This window comes from Sorex araneus, chromosome 4, assembly GCF_027595985.1.
Source record: "Sorex araneus isolate mSorAra2 chromosome 4, mSorAra2.pri, whole genome shotgun sequence".
In the NCBI taxonomy this organism is placed as follows: Eukaryota; Metazoa; Chordata; class Mammalia; order Eulipotyphla; family Soricidae; genus Sorex; species Sorex araneus.
This window is the reverse complement of record NC_073305.1, coordinates 52492340-52511811: the sequence shown is the minus strand read 5'-3', so window position 1 is coordinate 52511811 and position 19472 is coordinate 52492340. Positions and strand designations below refer to the sequence as shown.

Below are 19472 nucleotides of genomic sequence, written 5' to 3'. Positions count from 1 at the left end.
GTCCTGCTGAAAGAAATTCTGTCCTAGTGAAAGCATGCCCTAAGGGATAGAACTTTACCCCCTATTGATTGTAACCACACCTATGTATAAGCACTGCTGGATCCAGCGCCAGATGCAAGGGGGGGATTTAAGGTGGCTGTATGAGGGGGTTGGGGAAGAAGGAGAGAGAGAGACGGGAGTGTATAGAGAGGAGGTCGGAATAAACTGCGATTGAGACCAACCATCTTGCCTCCATTCCTTCCTTCGCCTGTCTCATCCTGCCTCGTCATCCCCATCAACCTCCCCGGGGTGGGAGAAGCGGCTGGAGACTACTGAACGCAGGTGGCGGGAGAGACAGCACCATCGTCCTGTGCCCTGTGCCTGGCTCGGTGCAGTAAGGTGCTCCTCGCCCCTTCCTTTTTCTTTTTTGTGTTTTTACACACTCTTCCACTCTTCATTTCAATGGGCCTCATCAATTGCCTCGGAACCCTCCAGAAAATCCTGAAGATCATTTGATAAAGTTATTCCTTTTCCTTCAGAGTCTGACACTGATTTGATTTTAGAGCTCTGTCACCACTGACAGATCTCTGTCACCACTGTCCTGATCTTAATCTCAGTCAGTCCATGGATTGGCATTAAATTATGGTCTCTCATTCCCAATTACATATTATATTTACTTGATGGGGGGGCTTTTAGAACATGGAGGTACTCACTAGCAATGATTAAATCACTCTTTTGAGATGATTCTAGAAATCTGTGTAGGTGATATGTATGTATTTGTTTGTGCATCTCCCAAGCAGTAGTCAGGAGGCAGATTCTTGGCCAACCATGCTTGTGGTTCAATCACCAACCCTGGACTGATATAGGGTTGATTGGGCCCTGTGGTGCTGAGGAGCACCAGGATCACCCTGGCAGTGCTTAGAAGGCCTCCAGGATCACATTCAGCAGTATTGGGGCACCCCCAGTGCTGCACCCAATGATGCTCAGGAGATCAGGTTGAACTGGGGTCAGCTGCATGCATGACCCCATTTACTATTTCTATTTCCTAACTATTTCCTAACACCTTTACTATTTCTCCAGCCAAGTAGCTAATACTTTTGAGTGTTTACTTTATGCCAGGCACTGTGCCAAGAGCTTTCTATAAATGAGCTCATGGAATCCTTAAAGTAATACAGGAGATGTTGTCCTTATCCCATTGAGTAATGGTTCTGTTGGTTGCCCAGAGTCATCTGGCCAAATTAGAGGTGGGACTAATGAGGAATTTAGAGACCTAGCAGTCTACTATTCTTGAATCTCTTAGTTATTAAGTTACTTCTCCCTAAATATGTTTCAATAATGACTCAAAATCTGAGCTTCCTTAATATTCTCAGACACTTGTTGGAAAGAGGCTCTGGGCTTCTGGGCCCACCCACATTAGTGGGTGTCTAATTGCAACTATAAGGTGAGGAGAAGGTGGTGTTGATGATACCCACTATTTTCACACCTTCACCCACATTTCATCTGCAATCATTGTGAGGTGAGGCAAGTGTGAGTCATGAGGCACTGGACGTTTATTCTAATTACAGTCATAGAATTCCTCCTATGGTATAAATATTTTCTTGCCCAAAGAAGAAAGGTTTGGGCGTTTGGTAGAATAGTTAAACATTAGTCTCTTTTCAATCTCTTATATTTAAAAAAAGGTGGATATATGTGCTTAGTCTATAATTAAACTTACTGTAAGCATGTTGATTTCTGGTGGACCACACCTGGCCATGCTTAGGGGCTATTCCTGGAATGATAATGGTGGCTATTCTCACCAATATGCTTGATGGAGGGTGACCATGAGTGCTAGAAGTTGAACCTGGGACTCCTAAATGTGAAGCATGCTCTCTAGCCCACCTAATATATATCCTTTTTTTTTTTTTAACTTTTTGGATCACACCTGGCTTTGCACTCAGGAATTACTCCTGGCAGTGTTCAGGGGACCATATGGGATGCTGGGAATTAAACTTGGGTCAGCCGCACACAAGGCAAATGCCCTACCTTCTGTGCTATCGCTCCAGCCCCCATTTTGATTTTTATATGGTTTTAAGAATTATTAATGAGGGAGGGTTGAGTGGGGCACTCTGGTGGAGGACGTGGTGTTGGAACATTGTATGCTTGAAAAATATCATGAGTATTATGTTATAACGGTGCCTAATTTTTTTAATTAGTTAATTTTTAAAAAGGAAAAGAAAAGAAGAGAAGAGGACCAAGAAAATATCATTAACAAGAGGGGCCAGAGACCAGAGAGACAGTAAAGGATGTAAGAAGGCACTTGCCCTGTATGTGGCCACACAACTACCTTGGTTCAAATTCCGGTTTGTAGCCTTGACCATCGAGGAATGACCCTTGAGTACCTCCAGAAATCACTCCCTAATTCAGAGCCAAGAATAATCCCTGGGAACTGTTGGGGTGTATTCCCAAATCCTCTCTCTCCCCTAAAGAAACAAACAAAAATAAGCAAGGTGTTACATATAACTAGGCTGGAGTTCCCCTGATAGAATTCCAGTACCATTTTCTGAAATGGCAAAGCAATTGTGTTTTCACACACCCAGAAATACACATATTCAAACACACAACCACACAAACTTACTCAAAATTATACATAGAATGAAAAGAGACAAAGCAGGTGGTTATATTTTAAAATAAACATGTAAGCTTCATTTTGTATTGAGTTAGTAAATGTTAATTTATCAAGATTTCATCCATTCACTTAACTTTTATGATTAGAATTCGTCGGACCATCTTTGTTTCTTTTTATAAAAACTTTTTTTCTTAAGGCACCATTATTTACAAAGTTATTCATAATTGAGTTTCTGATCTACAATGTTTTAGCACCAATTCTACAACCTGTGTCAAATCCCTCAGCCAGTATTCCCAGGTTCCCTCCCACCACAAAACCTGCCTTTATAAAGGCACATTTTATTTTATTATATTTTATTTATTGTTTTTATGAATCACCATGATTCAGACTTAGACAGACTTACAACTTTTATGCTTATGTATCAGTCATACAATGATCAAGTACCCATCCCTCTGCCAGTGCCCATTCTCCACCACCAATGATCCCAGTATCCCTCCCACCCCCAGCCCCCCTGCTACACCCCCCCACCCAACCCCACCGTACCTCTGTGGCAGAGCATTCCCTTTTGCTCTCTCTCTCTCCTTTTGGGTGTTGTGGTTTGTAATAGGGGTATTGAGTGGCCATCATGTTTGGTCTATAGTCTACTTTCAGCCACAATGTGCCTGAGAACCCTGGTCCTTAGCCCTATTACTTCCCATTCTTCTTTCCCTTTTTCAATTTCTTTCCTTTCCTGTGTTCCTTCTTATACTTTAGGGCCAAGGGTGCTCTAGGTATCCCCACATCACCCTGTTTTTTCTTTAAAACACAGGATGATCTCATTTATCTTTGGTATATAGAATGACAGACTTTAATCTTAATATAGGAAGAAACTCCCTATTCCTTTGAATCATTCAGTAATGGGGTGGACTGGTTGGTGTATAAGTTAGTTCTCTCACACATAGGATATAAACAGAAGCTAGCAGGGTTGGGATGCTATCTCAGAATTCTGCTTCAGTCAATACCGTCCTAAAGCTTAAGATTGCATGTGCTTCGAGAAGGTGAGCAATATTAGTAGTGACCCTTTGTGACTTGGCTATATTTCTGGTGCCCTTTCTCACTTTTAGGTGTGCATATGCAAGGAGTTGAAGTCTGACTTTTGAGCACCCTCTTATCTCAAGCTCTTTCAATTCCTTTTTGATCTAGCTAGTTACCCATCCAATTAGTGTTAATTGTTATCATTATCACTTTCTTTCCTAAACTGACAACCAATTAATTTCTTAGACTGTAGATATTATGATACCAAATAACTATAATTGTTTTTTGTTACATGGACTTTTCCTACCTCTATAAGGAAATCTTTTTTTAGTAAATTGTCACTTGTTGAGTTCCTAAACTTTAAAATTGAAAGCTATGTGTTAAATGTTTTCTCAAGTTTTCACCAGTAGGTAAAGATAATTACTTTTATTAATGGACCTGAGGCATATAGGGAGGGGATAGAGAAAAGACCATGAATCAAATAATGATTCCATGATAGTCATGATAAAAGCCGTAAGAAAAAAGAAATGCCGGCAGACAATGAGATTTGATATTAAGGGCACCAAGCAAAGAACTCAGGGTGAGTTTCTGAAGGACATGCCATCTGAATTAAGATAGAAGGTTAGACGTTAACTATATAGAGTGGTAGAGTGGTAGGAAATGGGGTCATCAAGAGCAGCAAAGGCAAGAGAAAATACATTTCTTGGAAAGTGAGAAATATCAGAAAATATTAAACCCAAATCAGGTTGCAATATCAGCCATAGTAATTTTTCTATGAATATTTATTTGAGTTCTGGGAGACTCAAAATCATTGTGGAAAATGCTCCGGAACTCTTTTTTACATGTTATTCGCTGTAAGACTAGGAAACAGTCCTCTTTGTATTGCTTATACTTTCTTTGTAGTCCACAATCCAAAGCAAGCCTGAAAGCTTTGAACCATATAGTCAATTGTAAGACTCTTTTGCCATGTTCATGCCTGAAATACTTGATGGAAAAAATATCTACATGCATTAGAACATGTGTCTTAGCAATGCATGTTCTAATGTCCTTCTAACCAACATCTGACATGTATCATGCTCCAATAAACTTCATTTTTGAACAAGGTCACAGAAGGGATGAATTCTGGTCTTCATACACAGCATAATTTTGCTTTTTAAGAGAAACTCAACATTTGAAAAGTCATGCATCTTTCTTATTTTTAGGACTGTTTTACTTCCAAATGTTTTCTGGCTAGCACCCAGCTTTTTATGTATATTCGGAAACTTTTGAAAGAACAGTTTTTGAAAGTCACACTGGTAGTTGAGAAACTTGGAAATTAGAAACAGCATGGAATCATGATGACTGAATTTACTCTCTATCACAAATATAATGCCAAGCGGGCAAAAAGATAGAGACAGAGGGACAGAGGGAGTACAGAAGGCACCTAGGGACAGTGGTAGAGGAAAAGTGCCACTTTGGTCGAGCAGTCATATTGCATGCCAAAAGTATAAACATTAATGCTGTTGAAAACCATATTGCATCATTTTAAAAAAGATTATGCCAGCTTCCATTTAGTGAGCCGAGAACAATTACAGGAACTTTCCACATGCTTTCTTATTTAACTCCTCAAATTATCTATGAAGTGAGTTCTATTAATCACCCTCCTCCCCCTCATTTTATGTTGAGGAAACAGGTTTTGAGTGGGTAAGTAAATTGCCCAAGACCAGAACATAATGGAAGGGCTGGGTTTAGACTCCATTGTTGGGTGACACAGACATAAAACTCATATCTAACTTTTATTCTGAAGATTGCGTGGTGGGAACACTGGATATCAGATTTTTAGAAAGATTTGAACTTCATGGCAATTGTACTTGATAGTAATTCATCTGAGCCTTAACTAATGGCAACATAGCCTCTTCTGTTTCACTCAAAATGTTTTTCTAACAGAGATTCTTTGAATGAATGGATCAGTACAAGTGCTCTACTAGGTTGATGAGGAAGTTGGGATACACAAGGTGTAGTCTTTTGTCATCTAGCAGAGGTGCTACTAAACTCTCTAAGTTGCTTTCTGTAAGGCAGGTATGATGAGTACTGCTTGAGGGGCTGGAGAACGATACTATTTGAACGTCATCAGGGTTGGCCTCATTTACAAAGTTCAACATCATTCCAGATGTGACTGTAGCTCCTTAATAGGAACATAATTTTGTGTTTATCATTTCCAAAAATTATTGAGGGTGCTTGCTTTAGGAAAAGGCATACACATTCATCTATGTGACAGACTACTATTGAATCATTGACAAGAATGAAGGACCTACATGCTGAAGTTTAAATTCTCCATTGTGTACACAACTTAAGTTGAATGAAATCTAACTGGATCAGAAAAAATGTATTAGAACTCTCTTGATGCAAGTGGCAGACCATCACTGGTGGTGGCTTCAGTGAAAAATAAAACTTAGTATGAGTTTAGCACAGTCAAAAGTACTAGAAGAGGGAATAGAGAGATAGTACAGTGGGTAAGGCACTTTCCTTGCATCCAGCTGATCCAGGTTCAATTCCCAGCATCCCCTGTGGTATCACAAGCACATCCAGGAGTAATTCCTGAGTGAAGAGCCAGGCATAACCCTAAGCATTGCAGGTGTGGCCCCCAACCAAAACCAAAAGTGAACGAACTGAAGAAGAACTAGAATGATCTTGGAGTATCTCAAAATATTGAAGATAGCATTGCACACAAAAAAGCTTCAACATGAAATTCCAAGTTCAGTAATGGAATTTGGTATTGGAATGTTTGCAAGCCCTAGGCTCTTCTTGGCTGGAGTGATAGCACAGTGGGTAGGGTGTTTGCTTTGCATGCAGTTGACATGAGTTCAATTCTTCCATGCCTCTCAGAGAGCCTGGAAAGCTACCGAGAGTATACCGCCTGCACAGCAGAGCCTGGCAAGGTACCCATGGAATATTTGATATGCCAAAAACAGTAACACCAAGTCTCACAATGGAGATATTACTGGTGCCCGCTCAAGTAAATTGATGGACAACGGGATGACGGTGCTACAACAGTGCTACAGTGCTACAGACTCTTCTTATCATAGTTTTTCAGCGTCAAGTATCTTTTCCATGAAAGTGGAACCAGGAGTGCCGCAATGTCTGTTATGACATTATTAGGAGTTCTTTAATGAAGAACAGATTGCCAGGTGAACAATCCAAGGAAAGGATTCTGATTGGCCTGGCTGTGGTTACCAAAACCATATTTGGCCCATTTTTTGTTATCAACAAACATTCAACAAATTGTAATTGTAAAGGAGTTGCTTGTCTCTGAGGGCATCTTTCCACTCTTTTTGGAATATTTGAATTTTACTTTATCTTACAACCCTCTTATTTTCATTTTCAAGATTTTTGGTCAGTTGATAATATAGCTGGCCAATCAAACCTGAGAACAATATTTTAAAGCTGTTGCCAATTTGGTACACATTTTAATCATTTAAACTAACATTTCTTTCATTCTTCTTCTTCAAGAAAATTAGTTCCCTTTCATTTAATTGTGTGGTTAAGCTTTTGTTTGGAAAAGAACTGTGTTTCTCAAGAGCTGATCCAAAGCCTCTTTCAAGAAATAGATGCATTTTTGGCAACATAAGTTAGGAGCTTTGTGCAGTCTATAAGAATTGCTTGGTGCTGGAACATTCAGTAATCCGAGTCACTTTTGTAGGTGGCAGGATATATACTTAATGCCTAGCAGAAAAATCATCATCCTCTTCTGTTTCCTGGGTGTAGGCCTGGTTGACTTTCTCTGAGCACTGGCCCTGACCTGAGTCAGACTGATTAATGGACCCATCAGTTCTGTCTCTGCAGTAAAACTGCAGATTCCACTCTTCAAATTACACGAACAATTCTCCAATTACTAAAATTTTTTTTAAAAGGGATTCGTACTTGTTGAGACACTGAATTGATGTTTATCCAGACATTTATCTCAGTGACTTTTCAAAAATGTAGCCTACGGGAGGTATTTTGTAGGCCTTAAGTCCTTGACAAAATTGGAGAAACCAGTCCATTTTTTTAGGTTTGTTTCTTGGTTCAATCCACTGGTGCTTAGAACTTACTTAATTCCTGGTAGAGCTCTGGGTACCATATGGGGTGTGGGTCAGCCACATGAGAGGAAAGCACCCTACCCACTGTACTATTATTGTTTCAGCCCTGAAATAAGTACATTTTGTTCCCAAAGAAACATATCTAGGATGCTTGGTATCTTTTCCTTATAGGAAACCACAATGTGGGAAAGTGCTTTTCCTTCTGTCCAGAAAGACTGCACTATAAAAAAAATAATAGATAAAGGCAGGAATTTTCAGCAACATAGGAACAGCATTACCAGGTCATTGGGTTGTGAAGAACGCTATTCTGGGCAATTTTTGTTTGGAACTCTGGAGTGTAAAATCTCTATAATTGAGGTTCCGGCTCATTTTTCTCCATTTTTTTGTTTAATTCCTTTGTTCCTCATAAGCTCCAAGATAACTTATTTGCAAAAATAAGCAGCCAGTCCATACACCCACACGTGTGCGCACACACACACATACATACATACACACACACACACCTCATATGATTTTCTTTGATTAGTGAAATTCTGGGCTGGAGTGATAGCAGAGCAGTTGGGCTTTCGCCTTTCACGTGGCGGACCCGAGTTCGGTTCCTCCGCCCCTCTTGGAGAGCCTGGCAAGCTACTGAGAGTATGGACCCCGCACGGCAGAGCCTGGCAAGCTACCTGTGTGTATTGGATATGCCAAAACCAACAACAATAAGTCTCTCAATGAGAGATGTTACTGGTGCCCGCTCAAATAAATCGATGAGCAACGAGATGACAGTGACTGTGAGTGAAATTATGAAACCTTCTTAATTATTTTTTTCTCCAATGCTAGTATTGACCTGTCCCTTTCTAGTCCTTGTAATTGCTTTTTTTGGGGGGGTGGGGGTGGGGGAAGGGTGGTTTCATACCATGTGATGTTCAGGATTTACTCCTGACTGTGATCAGGGCTCACTCTTGGCAGGGCTGGAAGAATAATTTGGGATATTGGGGGATCAAACCTAGGTTGGCCACATACAAGGCAAGTGCCCTACCTGCTACACTGTCTCTCCAGAGTCTTGCCCATTGTTCATGGAATTTCACAGATCACTTAAATCTTCAGAGACTGTTATATGTAAATTTTATTTTCTTTTCCATAACTCGATCAGCATATGGGCACACCAAAACCATAATTCTTGAGTGATTTAAGAACTTTAATGGATGGATGGATGATTTCATTTTATTCTCATCGTAGTCATATTAAGAAAGAATTGTGAAGTACTCCCATTTTACAGATAAGGAAAATTAATTTCACAGTCACTGTCATCCCATTGCTCATCGATTTGTTTGAGCGGGCACCAGTAACCTCTCTCACTGAGAGGCTTGTTGTTACTGTTTTTGGCATATCCAATATGCCCGGGTAGCTTGCCAGGCTCTGCCGTGCGGGCTCGATACTCTCAGTAGCTTGCACGGCTCTCCAAGAGGGGATTTCACAGTAACATGTCTAATTGCATGCAACTTTTTTGTTTTGTTTTGGGATCACACCTGGTGGTGTTCGGGATTTACTCCTGGCTCTGTTCTCAGGGATCACTCCTGGAAGGACTCAGGACAACATTGGGGAAGCCAGGCATGGAACCCAGGTTGGACTCCACTAGGCAAGCATTTTACCCATGACAGTATTTTTCCAGTCCCTGAAGACACACAACTATTAAATGTCATTGGTGGTGCCTGAGTGATAGTACAGCAGTTAGGGTGTTTGCCTTGCACAGGCAGACCCAAGCTCGATCCCTGCATCCCATATGGTCCCCCTAGCATCATCAGGAGTAAATCATGAGTGCAAAGCCAGGAGTAACCCGTGAGCATCACTGGTTGTGACCACCCTCCAAAAAAAAAAAAAAAGAAAGAAAGAAAAGAAAAGCCATTTGCTGCTATGGGGAACCATATGGAGTACCAGGGATTGAACCTGGGTCAGCCACGTGCAAGGCAAATGCCCTACCCACTGTACTATTGCTCTGGCCCCAACTAAATTTTTTTGCTGAGTTCTTTTAGCATCTGCATGTATGGAATTGTAGAGAGGATTTAAGATAAGAACTGAACCTTTCATGAGTTTTTAGAATAACAACATTCCATAATGCCTTGACTATTTTGGTGGGTGTGGGGGTTCTCTCAATGCCTTCCACAGGGCCTGGGGGACACTCCCATGGATACTTTGCCAACTGTACCATATTTTTTTCACTTTGTTTTGGAGCAACATTGGACGTTCTCAAAACTTACATTTGGCTCTGTGCTTAGGGATCACTCCTGGCAGTCTTCAGAGGAACACATGGAGTGCTAATGATTGACCTGGGTCAGTCTTACCCACAGTACTATCACTTCGGCCCTAACTGGACAGGGTTGTTCAATGCTTGGTCGTGTCTACTTAGGGGCAGTGATTCTGGGGAACACCAAGGTCAACTGCTGAGTTGCCCAGAGAGTCATGTGATGTAGGAATTGAACTTGAAACCTTGTAAGGCATTTGCTCCAGTCCTTTCTGCTCTTTCCCGGGGCCATCTTCAGCTTTTTAGAAGGAAACCAGTCATATTTGAATACAACTAATTTAGTAGCAAAAGCAGAAGTCCCAGTTAGGGTTCAAGATTTGTATGAGGCCAATCAGAATAGGTGAACCTAAGTCTTAGGAAGTCTGCAACTGGATTTATTGCTTTCCTTGGTGGTTTCCAAAAGGGCTTTTTCCACCTCGAAATTGTTCTTGAAAACTGGGCATGTTAAAATGTCCTTTTAACTTTACAGTTTCTAGCTTAATTTAAAATGTGCTAATGAATTATCTTTAAATAGCCAAGTCAGGGAATGTGGGAGGAAGAGGATGCCTAAGCACCGTGCAGCAGCTCATGGAAAACATGCAGCAACAGACACAGCCCCAGGCTCAGGACTCAGCATGGCTCTCTGCCATGTCCTTCCAGAAACAGGAATCCCTGATGACTGTAATAGTATCCGCTTTTGAGACTTTCCCAGGTTCATTTTCTTTGGGCAACTTGGTCACTGGGAACCTGATTTAATCACTGGGTTTTCATGAACTGGAGTGAAGGTTTTTGTCAGATATTCCAATTCAGGCAGCACTTTTGCCTACAAGGAAAGAAAACTCAAACTACCTGAGGCAAAAAGAGAAAAGATATGTATCTGATGGAAGATCACAAGGGCCTCTCACACAACCAAAGACCATGAAGGTGGCCAGACTTCATGAATGGTCAGAAATATGGAGATGGAAAATGATTGGAAACCAAGGAACTGAAAAAAGATGCAATTTTACATTATGTGAACATTTAAACAACATTTGTGCAAGCCCTGCCTTGAGCTTATGAATTTACCAAAAGAAGTGTAAATGGTGGATAAATGTTTAATTGTAAATGTCTATGAAACAGAATTATTTTTCATATTACAAACATTTCTTTCCTCTTGAAATCAATTGTAGGATAGATTTTCTTCTTGTCTCCCAGTAATTCCTGATTATTCATGTGATTATGGAAAAATGATAGCCAGAAGTGAATAAAATGAATCAGTCAAATAATGTTAAAAGCAGTTAAAAATAAACTATCAAAAATTTCCCACAGGGGGAGAAAAGGGTCTCTATTTTGAGTGTGTTGAATTTTGATATGTTTGTTATGCTTAAGGCTTCAAAGATCTTAAAACATTCCTGGCAAAGATAATTGGCTTGGGTTATTCAACTGAGTCAGTAGGGTGACTTTCTAAGGGCCAGACAATTATTTCTAATTTAATCAATGTGGTGATAGTGGTACTAGCAGGTCAATTTGTTGGGCCCTAAGATTTTTTTTAATTGAAACGCTGTAACAATGGTTTATAGTAGTATGTAGGTTTCATGTATACAGTATTAAACCCCACATTAAAACAATTTTTAGTTTATTTTCATAAGCTTCACAATAATTTATTACATAGCATTACAAAACATACATAATATTATATTTAAACTATCCTTGGATATTATTCTCATGCTATATATATATTTATATCCCACAAATGAATGCAATAATCTATACCTGTCTCTCTCCTTCTAACTCATTTCACTCAGCATAATACTCTCCATGTCCATCCATTTATAAGCAAATTTATAAGCATCTTTGAAAATGACTTCATTCTTCCTAGTGGCTTCATAGTATTCCATTGTATAGTATTCAATGGAATTACTACTCAATGGAATTGGAATTCCAATGGAATATAAAGATATTCCATTCTTTATCCAGTCATCTCTTCGTGGGCACTCAAGTTGTTTCCAGTTTCTGGCTATTGTGAATAGTACTGGAATGAACATCAAAGTGCAGATGATGTTTCTGATGCATGGTTTTGGGTACCCAGGGTTTATTACCAGAAGTGGTATTCCTGGGTAAAATGGGAGCTCAATTTCTATTTTTTTTGGATGTCCATATTATTTTCCAAAAGGGCTGGGACAGTTAGCATTCCCACCAACAATGAAGGAGAGTTCCTTTTCTTCCCGTATCCACACCAGTACTGGTTGCTCTTGTTCTTTTGGTTGTGTGCCAGTCTCTGTGGTGTAAGATGATATCTCATTGTTTTGATTTGGATCTCCCTAATGATTAGTGTTGTAGAGCATTTTATCTGGCGCCTTTTGTCCATCTGAACTTCTTCTTTGAGGAAGTTTCTGTCATTTTCTCTCACCATTTTTTTGATGAGGTTGGATTTTTTTCTTGTAAAGTTCTACCAGTGTTTTATTTAACTTTGATATTAACCCTTTATCAGATGGGTATTGGGTAAATAATTTTTCCCATTCTGTGGTCTGTCTTTGTATCTTAGACACTGTTTCTCTTGAGGCACAGAAGCTTCTTAGTTTCATGTCATTCATTTGTTTATCTTTGCTTCCACTTGCTTGGTCAGTGGTGTTTCGTCTTTGAAAATGCCTTTAGCTTTAATGATGTGGAGGGTTTTGCCTATGTTTTCTTGTACTTTCTGAATTCAGGTTTGATGTTGAGATCTTTAATCCATTTTTCTCTTAATTTTGCACATGGTGTTAGAAAGAGGAATGAGTTCATTTTTTCCCCTTTATATATAGCTGCTCAGTTTTCCTTGTTGAAAACTGAAGCTTTCCTTGTTGAAGAGGATTTCCTTGCTCCACTTCATATTTTTTGCTCCCTTATCAAAGATTAAATGATCATATATTTGAGGGTCTGTGTCTGCATATTCAACTCCATTCCATTGGTCTGCGGGTCTGCTTTTGTTTTTCTACCATGCTGTTTTAATTTTGTAGTACAGTTTGAAGATGGAGAAGGTGATGCCTCCCATCTTCTTTTCCCCAAGGATTGCTTTGGCTCTTTGTAGGGGTTTATTGTTCCATATAAATTTCACGAGTGTTTGGTTGATTTTTGAAAGCAGTTATGGGTATCCTTATAGAGATTGCATTGATTATATATGTTTTGGGAGTATTGCTATTTTGACGATGCTAATTATCCCAATCTACGAGCTGGGGATGTGTCTCCATTTCCTCATGTCCTCTTTTATTTCTGAAGTAGTGTTTTGTAGTTTTCTTTATACAAGTACTTTACCTCCTTACTTAAGCTAATTCTGAGGTACTTGATTTTCTGATTGGGATTATTTTTTAGTGTCTTTTTTTTTCTCTTTCATTATTTCTATATAGGAAAGCCATGGACTTCTGGATATTGATTTTACAACCTGCCACTCTACTATATAAATCTATTGTTTCTAGGAGCTTTTTGGTAGAGTCTTTAGAATTCTCTTAGTATAGTGTCATTTTCAAATAGTGAGACCTTGACTTCTTTCTTTACTATCTGGATACCTTTGATATCTTTTTCTTGACTAATTGCTATGTCAAGCATCTCCAGTACTATATTGAACAGAAGTGGTGAGATTGGGCGACCATGTCTTGTACCTGATCTTAGAGGAAAGGTTTTTTTGTTTTCCCCATTGAGGATAATGCTTTCTGTGGATTTGTGGTAGATGACTTTGACTATATTGAGGAAATTTCCTTCAACTCCCATTATGTTGAGAGCTTTTATCATGAATTCATTTCTTTTTTTTTTTTTTTTTTTTTTTCTTTTTGGGTCACACCTGGCGATGCACAGGGGTTGCTCCTGGCTCTGCACTCAGGAATTACCCCTGGCGGTGCTCAGGGGACCATATGGGATGCTGGGATTTGAACCCGGGTCGGCCGCGTGCAAGGCAAACGCCCTACCCGCTGTGCTATCTCTCCAGCCCCTCATGAATTCATTTCTAATCATAATGAGTGACACTATCCATTCAGGTGCCCAAACCAGATTACTGACTGCATTCGTCATTCTTCTCCATACTCCCAATTTATTTAATTTTGTATCCTTTTTAATTGGCTGAGTTTTCATGGTTTACAATACTATTAATGATGGTTTTTCATGCACATGATTCCAACACCACATCCATTCATCAGTGTACCCACCTCCTTCCCCCCAAGTTTCCTCATTTTACACCCTCCCCCAATTGAATTTATCATTTATATATTTGTCATATATCACACTGTTGCACTGTCATCCCATTGTTCATCGATTTGTTTGAGCAGGCACCAGTAATGTCTCCATTGTGAGACTTGTTGTTACTGTTTTTGGTATATTGAATGCACCCTGGGTAACTTGCCAGGCTCTGCCGTGCAGGCAGAATACTCTTGGTAGATTTCCGGGCAATCCGAGAGGAGAAAAAAATTTATCATATATATGTATATAAATTCGTGATTTTTTATTGTTGAATTTTTTCTACTTGGTTGAGAAATATATACAGGAAAGGGCATTCTTTTTCTTTTGATTTAGGTTCTGATATGGCACTAGTTGAGGTTGGCAGAACTGGATGGTGGAATGTATATGTTTCCTTGATATAAATTAAGGAAAGAACAGGATGCTTCTAGGTTTGGGGCTAAGCACCTAAATAAATGGTGATATTGGGAATTTTATGGATGACTTTGGAGGAGAAAATGCTTGGTACATAAGATCTAGAATTCCGTTTTGGACAAGCCAATTTTTGGATACTAGTTAAGTACCCATATTGGTGATAGCAAGTTGTTAGACATCTGAGTTTTCTAGGTCATTGGGAATCTTGATTATATCCATCTGGCTATCTATTATCCTCACTGAAGACTAACTTCTCTTGCAGATTTTTTCCCCCCCACACTCATAGGTACTCATGGCTTACTCCTGTCTCTGTGCTCAGGAATCATTCTTGGCAGTGACGGAGAAGCATACGTAGTGCCAGCAATAGATCCTTGGTTGGCTTTGGTGTGAGAGTGCCCTACCTGCTGTACTATCTCTCTGGTCTTATCTAACAGACTTTGGCATCATGGCTTTAGGTGCCTTCATTCTGGTTTGGGATACTGCTTGATACCAGCTGACTGACTCATTCTTATGGCCCAGCTTCTAAGTGGGTGAGTGCCTGCAATGGTTCATGATAATCTATCCAGAGGCAGGTGTTCATCAAATATCTCCTCTCCTGTGTCAGGTTTGTCCATCATAAGATGTACTTTAATTGCCCATTTTATTGTCTATCTGCCTTGAACATTGTCCAGTACTTAAAAGCAAGGGCTCTAAACTCACAGAAATTATATAGTGTAGATGTTCAGTAATTGTTGAATAGCATTTGAATGAGTGAGAAAAACATAGCTACATACACTATATATGTGTCTGTACACACACATACACACACGATGTGCATTTATTTATTTTTACGCGACACCTAGTGGTGCTCTGGGGCCATATGCAATGCCAGCTGTCTGTAGGTAAGTTTCCTGCCCACTGTATTATCTCTCTGATCTCAAAAATGTGCATTATACATTATATACTGGGTAGGCGAGGGCCTGAAATGCTGGCTCTGGAGGCAAGCTTCAAATTCTTCTGTTCAGTTTTAAATTTTTTCAGATAAGAAAAGGTAGAGATATATTTTTTTGAAAAGGTAGAGATTTTTAACCAAGACTCTTGAAACTTCCTATTTTTCCTCTACCAAGTTGCTTTCTATTTAAAGTGCTTAGTCTTGGCTAAGGGAGATGATTCAAAGGGTTGGGGCACATGCCAGGCATATGAAAGGCCTTAAATTCCATCCCTGAAAGCATATGGCCCAGTACCACTGGGCTGGAGCAGTGCTGCGTCTTGTTGAATTGTCTAGTTGGTAAGGGATTGAGTATACCAGGGAGTAGCCTTTGGATCCCCTGGACACTGGTGGGGGCAGGGGGGCTTCTCCAAAGCAAAGTGATTATTCTTAACTGTCAGTTCAAGGCCGTAGATCTTTCTAGGACAAAATGTATTATAAGCAGGTGATAGTACATGTTAGTAGATGATAGTAAATGATAGTATAGTTGGTAGGGTACTTGCCTTGCATGTAGCCGACCTAGACCTAGGTTCCATTCCGGCACTTCATATAGTCCCTCAAGTCTGCCAGGAGTGATCCCTGAGTGCAGAGCCAGGACAAAGCTCTGAGAACCGCTGGGTATGACCTAAAAACAAACAAAATGAATATAAACAAGAAATTCTCCCCATAAAGTTTAAATGGAAAAGTCAAGGATAGTAAACCTTAGGTATAGATTTAAATACTCTCTTATCTGGGCACTTCACCTGACCTTCCTGGATGATAGACATCTTGTAGGACTTTTGTTCAAGTAGCTGATAAAATCCAAGTGTTGTGAAATAGAAATAGATTGTACATAACAAACTACTATGTCTGGCACATTTCAAAAGATACAGGGTTTTAGGAATTCTTGACAAGGATTTCTTATAGAAAACCAGTCTTTTCAGCTGGCCATCAAGATTGTACACAGGTAACTCAACACAACAGGTATTGCTTGGCTTTATCTCTGGAGCATCCAGGTCAACAGAAAGGATGCTGATTTCTTGGCAACAGAAGGAAAGAAAAGGATGAGGACAAAGAGGCAGCAGGGGACTGTGTTTGTGGAAAATCTTTAGCACCGGAGGTGTACAAGGAAGACAGAACAGGCGTCCTTGGGCTGAAACTGGAAGGCTGTTCCTTTTTGAGAAGCCCTGAACTTTCTGAGTTCGATGGAGGGCGTGGCGAGGTGCGGGGAGGAGCCCCCAGGCAGAGCTCTGCTCAAGCAACCTGTCCTTCATTTCGTGGGCTTCCCAGCCCAAGGAAGCTAGCCAACTCCTGGTGATGGGAAGGAAATCACGAACCATAAATGTGATTTCCTTGGTGGGAGAAAGCAAATCCGGACATCCTCCAGCCATTTCTGAGGCCTCTAGCTTGCAAAAAAGTGAGTCCCACCAACTGATCTGGTGGGACTACTGACTGAGTAGAAGCTTTTGGCAACGAGAAACGTGTCCAAATCCTTTTGCACCCTGAACTATGCGTGGGAACGGATTCGTCACGCACCATCTTTCTCCCTCAGATGGGATGAGATGTAAACCTTGCAGGGCAGAGGCAGGACAGTACATGAACAAGGGATGATGATGATGATGATGATGATGATGATGATGATGATGGTGTTGATGATGATGATGATGATGATGATGACATTTCCCCCCTTGCTTCCTTCTTCCTTCTTCATATTCATCTTTCCCCCAGGGGAACAAAAAAAAGCAAGACTCATGAAGACCTTCACTCCCCCTAAAAATTAAGCCAACGGGTGACTGCCAGGCCACCTCCACTCTAAATAATGCTCACTCAACTTGCAAGACAGTTGTGCCCCCTCCACTAAGTACCATCTCTGTCACTGTCGCCCCAGCCCCGGGCAAGTCCCAGGATTGCCTGTCCGCCTGGAAGGTGGGTCCCAGGAAGGGTCGTAGGGGACAGGAGGTAGGGATTCCCGGGAGTAGGCGCTTCGAAGACCCTAGCCCCCTCGCCGGGGCCCGTCGCTCTCTGCTGCCCCCCGCCGAGGCACCCGGGCGGTGGGGGGCAGCCCCGGCCCCCGCAGCGGCTCCTCGGGAATGCTGGGAATGTGAGTCAGGGCCGCGCCGAGCGCGCAGAGCCGCGGGGCGGGGGCCGGCGGAGCGCGGGGCTGCTGGTGGCGCGGCGCGAGCGCGCGTCTCGGGACTGCGGCGGGCGCCGCCCCCTCGGCCGTCAGCCCCGCCCGGCCCGCGCTCAGCCCCGGCTGGGAGCTGAGCCTCCTCCTCCTCCTCCTCCTCCTCCTCTCCTCCACCTCCTCCTCCTCCTCCTCCCTAGCTGCCCGGCTCCTCCGCCTCCTCCGCCTCCTCCTCCTCCTCCCGCTCCGGCTCGCTCGGGCTCCGGCGCCGGCGCCGGCTCCGGCTCCTCCCGGCCGCCCGCCCGGGGCCAAGGCGACGTGAGGTTGTAAAAATCCATGTGGGACGGCCCCGGGGCGAGCATCGCAAAGGTGAGACGCCGACGGCGGGCCCGGGCCGCCGGGCACTCCCGCTCCCTCCCTGCGCCGGTGCCCAGGCATCCCTCGTGCCGGGTGCTCCTCGCTCGTGGGGAGCTGCAATGCGTTATCGGGGAGAGCCGAGGGGTGAAGCATCCGCCTCCGGCGGGGCTTTCTGGGGCAAGGGAAAGGATGGGGCGGCCTAAGGGCGGATTTGCCTTAGTGGAGAAACCCCCGGATTGGAACAAGTGCACGGCTTCCAGCAGCGCGCGGGCGCCGCTCGCTCGCCCCGGCCGCCCCGGCCACCTCCCGCAGTCCCTCGCCGGCGGCCACCCTCACTGTCCAGCGCCTCTGCACCCCCGGCTCCCCTTCTTTCGCCTGTTTCCTCCCGCCTCTTGCCTCGGGGGGGCTGGAGGAGGGGGTACGCGGGGAACCCCATGCAGAACAAAGTGGAGAAAGGTGGAGCCCTGGCCCAGGGGGTGGGGTGCCAGGCGCCTCCGTGGGCTCCAAGGGGAGAGTGTTTTATATATATATATTTTTCTTTAATTCCTGTCAGGGAAAAATGAAGCTGGATTTATTGGGGAGGGGTGGGGGTGGAGGGTCGTAGTGTATGAAAACGAAGACGATGTGAAATTAAACGGAACGACAGTCCCTGCCTCCCCCTTCTTATCCGCGAATTATATGAGAAAAGGGGTACTTAGAGGGTTACCCCCATTTCTTTTTCTTTCATCTTAAAAAAATTACTATCAGAGCCTTTGTAAGATCATCTTAGGACAGTGAAGATTAAGGGCTGCTTTGGTGCTAAATAATAAAGCAGTGTTCATAAACTCTCGGATAGGCCTTGTTAATTTTGTACTTACGGGGGTCTCTGTTCTTGCCCGAGAGGGAGGGTCCACGCTCTTACGAGCGGATCGATTTTAGGCGGTTACCTGCCTTTGCTGTAAGAAAAGCAATTTACTCCGGGAGCGGTGAATTGTCAGTTCCTGGTGTGATTGACAGTTACACCTGCCACTTATGTGGGCAGAACGGGGACCGGTGGAGCCCCAAGAGCCAATCAATGCTCAGGAGAGGAGGGCAGCTCCCACTTGTCATGGTTAGTTTCCTGGTTGGCTTTTTAAATCAGTGATTCTACTGAACCATAGATTTCCACCAGGTATGAGGTTCCAGCTGTGAGCGTCAGACAAGCAGAAAGAAAACTCTTTGAAAATGGGCTTAGAAGCAAGTATGCTTGACATGTGTTTGTCCCCCACTCCTTTTCTCCTTTATTATAGTAGTTGGGGGCTACTGGAAGCAATGGGCTTAAAACATAAGCATGAAATGGATTTGAAATGGTTTTGTGTAAAGAATGAAAAGGCTGTAGGGTGGTGAGGGTGTTGGGGCTTAGACGTGCCCACTGATTCCTCTAGAATTGCAGGCTCCCTTATCAGATGTTTGGCACTGTTGAACTATCTGGAAAAGGGTGTGGCATTTTCTCTCCAATGGCTACTCTTGTCCTTGTAAAGTCACATTGCTTCTCAGTATTTGGTTTT

At 42.4% G+C, this 19472-nt stretch overlaps 1 protein-coding gene across 6 annotated transcripts in view; it reads left to right on the top strand.

Moving 5' to 3' along the window:
- Nucleotides 1–17726: 17726 nt before the first annotated feature.
- The window catches only part of ERC2 (ELKS/RAB6-interacting/CAST family member 2), a 1118394-nt gene continuing 1116648 nt past the window's right edge, over nucleotides 17727–19472 (top strand). For 2 of the 6 annotated variants that reach the window (XR_008629737.1, XM_055134481.1), the window contains exon 1: nucleotides 17727–17958. The gene's annotated coding sequence lies outside the window, so the exon portion shown is untranslated. The remainder of the gene's footprint in view (nucleotides 17959–19472) is intronic. The other 4 variants (XR_008629734.1, XR_008629735.1, XR_008629738.1 and 1 more) reach the window with 3 other exon arrangements.